General features: G+C 45.0%; 1 pseudogene; it reads right to left on the minus strand.

Annotated features, from left to right (window-relative positions):
* Positions 1-1,351: 1,351 nt before the first annotated feature.
* Positions 1,352-3,569, minus strand: LOC100945482 (annotated as a pseudogene).
* Between the last annotated feature and the right edge of the window lie 4,705 nt (positions 3,570-8,274).

Raw genomic sequence — 8,274 nt, forward strand, 5'->3', positions numbered from 1 at the left:
TACACTGGAAAAATTTGTGCAGTATTAAATGCTATCTGCTGTGTCTATATAGATACCTCAGGAAAAATTGGAACCTGAATAATCACTTGAATTGCCCAGAACTTTGGATCAGTTCTGTAAGGACTCTTAAAACTAGGTATTAAGGGGGTGGCATCTGTGGCTCAGTGAATAGGGTGCCAGCCTCATATACTGAGGGTGGAGAGTTCAAACCCAGCTCTGGCCAAACTGCAACAACAACAAAAATAGCTGGGTATTTTGGCAGGTGCCTGTAGTTCCAGCAACTCGGGAGGCTGAAGCAAGAGAATTGCCCAAGCCCAAGAGCTGGAGGTTGCTGTGAGCTGTGACACCACAGCATTCTACTGAGGGCGATAAAGTGAGACTCTGTCTCTAAAAAAACAAAACCAAAAAAACTATGTATTAAGAACTGTGCTAAGACTGTAAAATGTTCTCAGTGTATAAACCTTAGCTTCAAATTCCAGAATTTGTAGATATTTGTAGGTGACTGCTAAATGATTTCATTCTCTTGACCAGGACCCAACCTTAACTTTGTCCCTGTCACAGTAAGAAAGCCAGAAAGCCACAAACATATGCAAGGTGGCTGAGGTCATGCAGAAACCAGATGAAAGCCTGGGGGATTTCTATGAAAGACTGTGTGAAATATACAGACTGGCCAAACCATTGTATGAAGTCATAAAGGGGAGAGAAAAGGGGTGAATTGAGCAGAAATCCGACCAACCAAAAGTCTTCCTCAAGCAGCTAAAGAAAAAACTGTGGGCAGCCCTGGTGCTAGGCCTCCCTAACCTGGTCAAGCCTCTTGAACTGTATATATCAGAAAGAAATAGCTCAGCTGAGGGAATGCTCACCCAGAATGTAAAATCCTGGGCAAGACCAGTTGCTTATCTCTCTAGGCAATTTGACAGGGTTCTCCAAAGGATGGCCCCCATGCCTAAGAAAACTTGTAGACACTACCATGCTGGTGCAAGAGACTGATAAGTTGACTTTGGGACAAAACTCAGGAGTCTAGATGCCATACACAGTGGTCACTCTTATGAACACCAAAGGGCACCATTGGTTGACCAACTCAGGCCTCACCGAATACCAAAGCCTACTGTGTAAAAATTCGAGGTTGGTTATAGAGGGTGTATGCATGAGGCATGTACTTAGGATAGAAGAAAAAAGAAAATTAAGAAGTTTCTGGGAAAATACTTCTACAGTCCCCTGTTGGCCACCATTACCAAGAAAGTCAGCCAGCATTGTGTGGCATGCAACCTACACAATGCTAAAAAGTTCCATCTCTGCTGCTTGAAATTTAGTCCTACAGGGAAGCCCCTTTTGAAGATGTGCAAATGGACTATACTGAGTTGTCCAGATATGGAGGAAATTGGTACTTACTAGTTTTGATCTGCTGTACTTGGGATAGGTGGAAGTCTTCCCCACCAGGCCTGAAGTAGTAAAAGTATTGCCCAGAGAAATCATCCCATGGTTTAGATTGCCACTCCAAATTGGATCTAACAACAGAGATAACGAGATACTGCAAATGACAGCCAAAGCCTTGAATATCATCTGGAAACTGCATGTGGAATATAGGCCTCAAAACTCAGAACATATGAACAGAGCCATAAAAGCAGGAATTGGTAAACTCTGCTAAGAAGCAAAGCTAAATTTGGTATAGGCCTTGCCACTGGTCTTATTCAATATTAAATGTACTCCTTCTAACAGGTCAGGGTACTCCCTTTATAAGATAATGTATAACATGCCTCCACCAATCCTCTGCAGTTTACCAGGGACTCCTAAAAGAACTGGGAGAGACTGAATTGAACAGGCAGTCGAATCCCTAGGAAGAGTAACAGAGAAGATCTCCATTTGGGTAATTAACTGTGTTCTGTAGTCTTTTGTGTCTGTACATCTTTTCTCTCTGGGGGATTAAGGGGATCAAATCTAGGTCAAGGATCAGAACCCCATGCCCCTTAAACCAAGGTAGAAGGGACCCTACACTGTCATCCTGACCACACCCACACCAGTGAAGGTAGAAGGGATCCTTGCCTGGATCCATCACAGAAGGCTGAAGATGAGAGCTGATGGCCAAAGTCTTCTCCCTTTTGTCCTCCACATGACTTTCCCTTGCAGCAATGGTCAACTCCACAGCTCATCTTCATACTGTTTTTCTTCTTATCCCTACTCCACTCCCCTGATCCCTCACTCCCGTTTCCTGGAACATCCCCAATAACCAACTAAATGCATATTATTGTTTCATTCTCTGCTTTGGGTTTAGGGGATCCAAATGAAGACAAATCTAGAATATTTTGCCCAACTAGGTGAACAGAAAATATGAAATTATAATAGACATTTTCAGACTTTTTTTTTACTCTTATACACTTTAATAGTAGATATCAAAACTCATAAGCATTCAAAGAAAGTGGCACATGGACAAATAGAGACAGGAGGTGGGAAGCCCAAGGCAATAAAGGATGTTAAGACCTGGTGATCAGGAAAAAGCACAGTTCAGGTGGGGCTAGCAGCCTGAGATGGCCCTAGTGATGCTCTCCTTGGAATTCCTTCCCTTCCCTTGAGGGTAGATATAGTGACTTCTAGATGACCAGGTAATGGAAGATAGTATGCTGCTGCTAAGAGGAGGTTGCAGCAACTGGCTTCTGTTTGGGGGTCCTCTTTCTCTTATCAGTTGTCCTCACATCAGGTCAGCAATATTTATAGGCATCTCCTAGATCTAGGTGGAGTAGTTACTGCTCAGTGTCTCTGAAGATATGGATGTCATCGTTCTTTACAAAATTGATGGCCAGGCCCTTCCGGCCATACTAACCTGATCTCCCAATTATGTGTCTATATAACTCTGTTATTGGGCAGGTCATAGTGGATGATAAGCGACACCTGAGGGACATCTAGAGAAATGAGCACTCTGGGCAGTGCTTGTGGCTCAGTGGGTAGGCCACCAGCCCCATACACCTAGGGTGGTGGGTTTAAACCCGGCCCTGGCCAAACTGCAACAAAAAAAATAGTGGGCGTTGTGGTGGCGCCTGTAGTCCCAGTTACTCGGGAGGCTGAGGCAAGAGAATCAGCTTCATCCAAAACCAATATTTTGATGGCTCGTGTCCTTAAACTTCTTCAATGAATCATATCAAAGACACGCCTTGGTGTGCCTGTGACAACATGTTGAATAAATCCAGTTTCCTGATATCCTCGCCCACACTGGTGCCCCTGATGCGAGCATAGCACTGGAAGTTCTTCTGGATCTGTACAGCCAACTCTCTCATGGGAGCAAAGTTCAAAGCTTGGGTTTCACAAACCTGGATATCCAAGCACTGGAGGACTGAGAGGCTAAAAGTGGTTGTTTTGCCTGTGCCGGACTGAGACTGTGCAATAACGTCTCTCCCTTTAATTATCTGCTTGACAGCTCGCTGTTGGACTGCTGAGTGCTTTTCAAAACCGTAGGCGAAGATGCCCCACAGCAGGTCCTCCCGCAGGCGCACTGTGTCCAACGTGGGGGTCACGTCCACCTCCTCGCTGGTCTTGAATTCCACTTTGATCATGTCTTCCTCTTAGAGCAGCTGCTTCCGCACCACCTGGTCGCCATCGTAGCCGCGGTTCGAGCCGTGGAGAGCAGAGGTCACGCTGCTGCGGAAAGCAGAAGCAGTCCCACGTCGCTGCAGAAAGAACAAGCAGTTCCCAGATGTCTCTCTCAAGAGGCACGAAGCAGCCGTAGCCTGCAGCCCTCTTTATACTGCTGTAAGGCAATCGAACCTCTCGCGAGATCTCGTAGGTGCTCCGTGTCCTGCGAGAGCAGCAGCGACACCGCCCCTTTCACTGAGGCATGCGCCCTTTGCCTTTTCTGACGACCAGGATTCCAGGATGCTTACCCTGTTTTGTGGGAAGTAGGCAGTTAGGGTCCACTGTGCGTTGAGAACGTGCCTTAGTTATTAACTCTGTTTATTAAAATAATTGCCCTGTGTAGATGTGTCCAGCTGCTCATAGTATCTACTGAAAAAGCAAGAATTGACAACCCAGCTCTGCTATCTGTACACAAGTTCCCTGCCTTAACAGATGAATGTTTTGCTTCTTATCAGAAACCTCAGTTACAGTTGAAGTCACTTTACCCCAGGTAAAGGGTGCAGAGTTACTTAAGCACTGGAATCCTTAGTTACCTCATCTGTAAACCAGAGAGTCTTCCTAGGGTCACTACAATAGTTAAATCAATGAATAAACCTACGGCATTTAGAGTAGGACCCGGACATGGTAAGTACTGTATAGGTGTTACCTATTTTATTTCTGTCACAGGTTAGAAAGATCTTAGGAGATGAGTCTGGTCATCTTGTCAGTTCTCTTTAGGTGGTTGGAATTCTTAGCACCCATTATTATTTTGAGGCTATCACTACAATTCTGAGATCAAAGAAAAAATCTATTTAATGTCCTGTTACACATATTATTTAGAAATATGGAGATAAATGCTAGAGCAAATAACCATAAAAGTAGGCAGTGATTGTCTAGAGAGTAAGACCTGGAAGTTTCAGCTCCAGGGTGGACTGTTGTCTGGTTACAAGCTCCTTAGTACCCACTGTTTGATTTCTGAAAACTAGACACATGTATTAGTTTGATAAAATTAATTTTTAATTTTAGGCTCAGTGCTTGTAGCACAGTGGTTACCCACCAGCCACATACACCCAGGCTGGCCAGTTTGAACTCCTGCCTGGGCCAGCTAAAACAACAATGGCAACTGGAACGAAAAATAGTCAGGAGTTGTGGCAGGTGCCTGTAGTCCCAGCTACTTGGGAGGCTGAGCCAAGAATTGCTTAAGACCAAGAGGTTGCTGTGAGCTGTGATGCCATAGCTCTCTACCAAGGCGGACATAGACTCTGTCTCAAAAAAAAAAGACAAAATTAATTTTTAATTTTAAAGGAAGAAAACACTTTGAGAATATAAAACACAATACTATATGTTAATTAGCACTCATTTTTGCTTTGGTCATAGCTAAAAGTGTCATGACAACCCCAGAAAAATGAATAGATAATACCCAAGGTTAGCACCCAACCTGGATTAGAAGACTTGTATGTAGACAATGCAAAAACCATTAAGTAATTCTTCAATTCTCCTTTTCTTCCTTTCTTCTTTCATAACCAAAGGAAAACATGCTCCATTTTTTTTTTATTAAGCAAAGCATTTTCAGACTAAATTTTCAGTAAATCAGTACACTATTTCTTGGTGGATACTCACATTTAATAGGACTTAGAATTCTTTTACGGTGGTGTTGATGAGAGAGGATACCCTGAAAAAGTAAGGTCTAAGAAAACAGAGGTCTTCACAAGGAGACCCCAAGCATACACCTTCATGGTCTTGCCCCATGGTGACTCAGCTCTTAGGAATTTGTAGACTTAACTTCCTGGGACAAGGAAACTTCTGCTTCAGTAAAAGCCTGTGTGTGGTTCTGTAAAAGCCAGAGCCAACTTCTCCAGCTGGATTCAGACTGACCCATGAGAAAGGTACAAAAAGGAGAAGACTGAGCCAGTTGAGGGGAGCTCAGCCATTTGGAATTCTTCTGTGCTGTTGCTCCGCCGGCTGAAATAAAGCCTTTCCTCTTTAAACATGGTGTTTGGGTGCTCTTTGTCTCCATTGGGCCTCATCTTCCTGCAACATAGATAATGAAATAACAGAAAAATGATTAAGGCATAGCTTTTCAGTAAGGACTAAAACCAATCTCTCACTCTCTGCCTGCTTGCTTTCTGAGTCCTCTCTTGCTAGTAGACCCCCTGTGGACTTCTTTTTTCACAAACCACTGAAAAGAGCAGGCAGCAAGAAATGTAAATCCTTCTCTTTACATTCACCCGAGCTGTCCCTGGACTAACAATGGGGTGTGAACATCAGTCCTCAGGATCATAAACACCTGTGAAAAGTCTATCTTCAGCCTTGTCCGAGGAAAAACAGAAAATAGATGCACCACTCACATTCACAATACCTTGTGAATTTGGCGGCAATTACTTTTTCCTTCGTACCCCTTAAATTCAGCAACTGCTGGACCTTACCGTGTGCACTCTTCCTTTCCTTTTTTGGGATGCCATCTCCCTGCTCTCTTTTCTCTCTCTTTCCCTCCCTCGCTCCCTTCATACAAACAGTTCACTTCTCTGCCTGTCCCAAAACTGCTCCCTGGTCTGCTGTGCAGCTCCTAGGACTTCACTCCTGGTGCCCTCGTTCTGTTGTAAGTTTCCAGGACTCTAGAAATGCTCCTATGCTCCAGATCGGGGAATGGTAGCTTTCTTGTTTGATCACAGGAAACTCAGCACTCAGGAGGGTGTCATGGAAGGACACCGAATCACTATCTCCTGGGGGGGGGGGGTCCTGGCTAATACAATCAGGTGTTCCTGCCCAAATAGACCTGCCCTGCCCAGGAAGGGTCAGACTCATGTCCCTCCCAGGAAGTAGAAATGCCGCCAATTGCTGACCTCCTCGACCCTTTAAATCCCCATCCACCATAACCTACATGTGGAATTCCTTTCCTGATTTCACCCACCTGCATCGAGGTGGAAATAAAGACCACAGTATAATTCCCTGTAGACCGGGGATTCCATTTTCCTGTTATTTTACACCTTGGAATAATCTTTCATCCTTGGGTCCAGAACTTTTCACTGGCCCTACTGGTCTTCATCCAAACTCAGGAATGCCTAGTAACGGGGACAATCTCTAGGTCTCAGTCTGTGTCAGAACTCGGGGATATCCATTTTTCTGGCCAGATCTCTAGGATGCCTGAATTCTAAGCAGAGCTCTGAGGTGACTAGGCCAGGGATGCCCCCTCAGACTTCTCTTTTTTTTCCTATTGATGTATGACCATCAATATGTCATCAATATGACATCAATATGATGGCCTTTTCTTTCTCTTGGTTGCCATCATGGACAACATTCAGTCAGAAGATTGGGACTCACTGGCCTTCATCCCAAATGTTAAGTAAATTAAATGACCAGCAAATTTTGTCCCAAGACTGGATCTCCTAACCTTAATGCTATCTAGCTACTTGACCTTCTGTTGCCATTGGCCAGCAAGGGATCTGAAGTCTTCTGTCTTCTGGCTTTCTGTGAACTTACCTAGAGTCTGATCTTCACTCCACCTGCCTCATGTTACTTCAAATCTCTGCCTTCACTTTCTGATGATGTTACTTTCCGGCTCCCCTCTTGCTCTTTGGTGTCATCTCCACCATTCTATTCTGGCTGCACTCTTTTCTTGCCCATATTCCAGCTCCCCCTCTGGGAGATTTCAGGCGGTGGAAGGCCTAGTACATCACTCTAAGCCAGGATGAAAATCCAACCCTTTTTCCCATCTAAATCCTTTCTGCCTCTTTACTACTTTAGATCCCAATGCTAGGGAGGGACAATTTGTCTTAACAGTGTACTTCATCTCCTACTCAGCCACATATTCAGCATAAACTTCAAAACTCAAAGGGGCTTCCAACTCCAAAAGTGGCACTTTAAACCTGGCCTTAAAGGTCTTTTAGTAATTGAAATAAAGAGAAGATAGAGGAAAAAGAAAAGGGGGCTGATGCAGAAAAAGTTTTTAGTGGCTGCCACTGTAAAGGTTTTCCAGACAGAATTACTCAAAGGGCCCAGACAAGACCGTGCGCGTCTAAAACTGAGCTCTGCCTCTGCTATGACTGAGTCCCTGTGTAGCAGGAAACCAACGCAGACAGAAGACTCCAGGCACCAGGTGATTAGACAAAGCGGGTTTATTCGACCGGGGGTACTTGGAACACCAGTGTGTCTCCAAAACCGAGCCCCCCCTCCCCCCGACTCAATCTCTTGCCTCTCTTTTATCCACTTTTCAGGGCGGGAGTGCGGGTGAGGGTCATAAAACAGAGAGAGACATGACATCATCCTTAAGGTCCCAGGCTCAAGGGGAAGGTCAGATTCGCCTGCGTCCTTGAGACCGGTTGGGCCACCTGCCCTCAAAGGCAACAGAAACCCAAGGAAGTTACTAGGTTACAATCTGGGCCCCGCGAATGTCAAGGAAGAAACATCCAGACAACAGAAACGCCTGTGGCCTGGCTGAGGCCTACACAGGGCGGCTAGGACAGATGCTTTTAGTTCTACTTTTACTTTCTTGCCTCACCTGGAGTAAAATGCCCCAGGAAAAATCCTCCACAAGGATCCTGGAACTGCGTCCTCTCTGCAAGAGAGAAAGACACTGGAAGTGAAAATGTATCCTCCTTTAGACAGGAGACTATATTCGCCTTCCAGAACTGCTGGCCCCCTGCATCGTCAGCCTCCATATCCACAGAGCCA

Source organism: Otolemur garnettii, unplaced genomic scaffold, assembly GCF_000181295.1.
Source record: "Otolemur garnettii isolate 467f Iridium unplaced genomic scaffold, OtoGar3 scaffold00077, whole genome shotgun sequence".
NCBI lineage: Eukaryota > Metazoa > Chordata > Mammalia > Primates > Galagidae > Otolemur > Otolemur garnettii.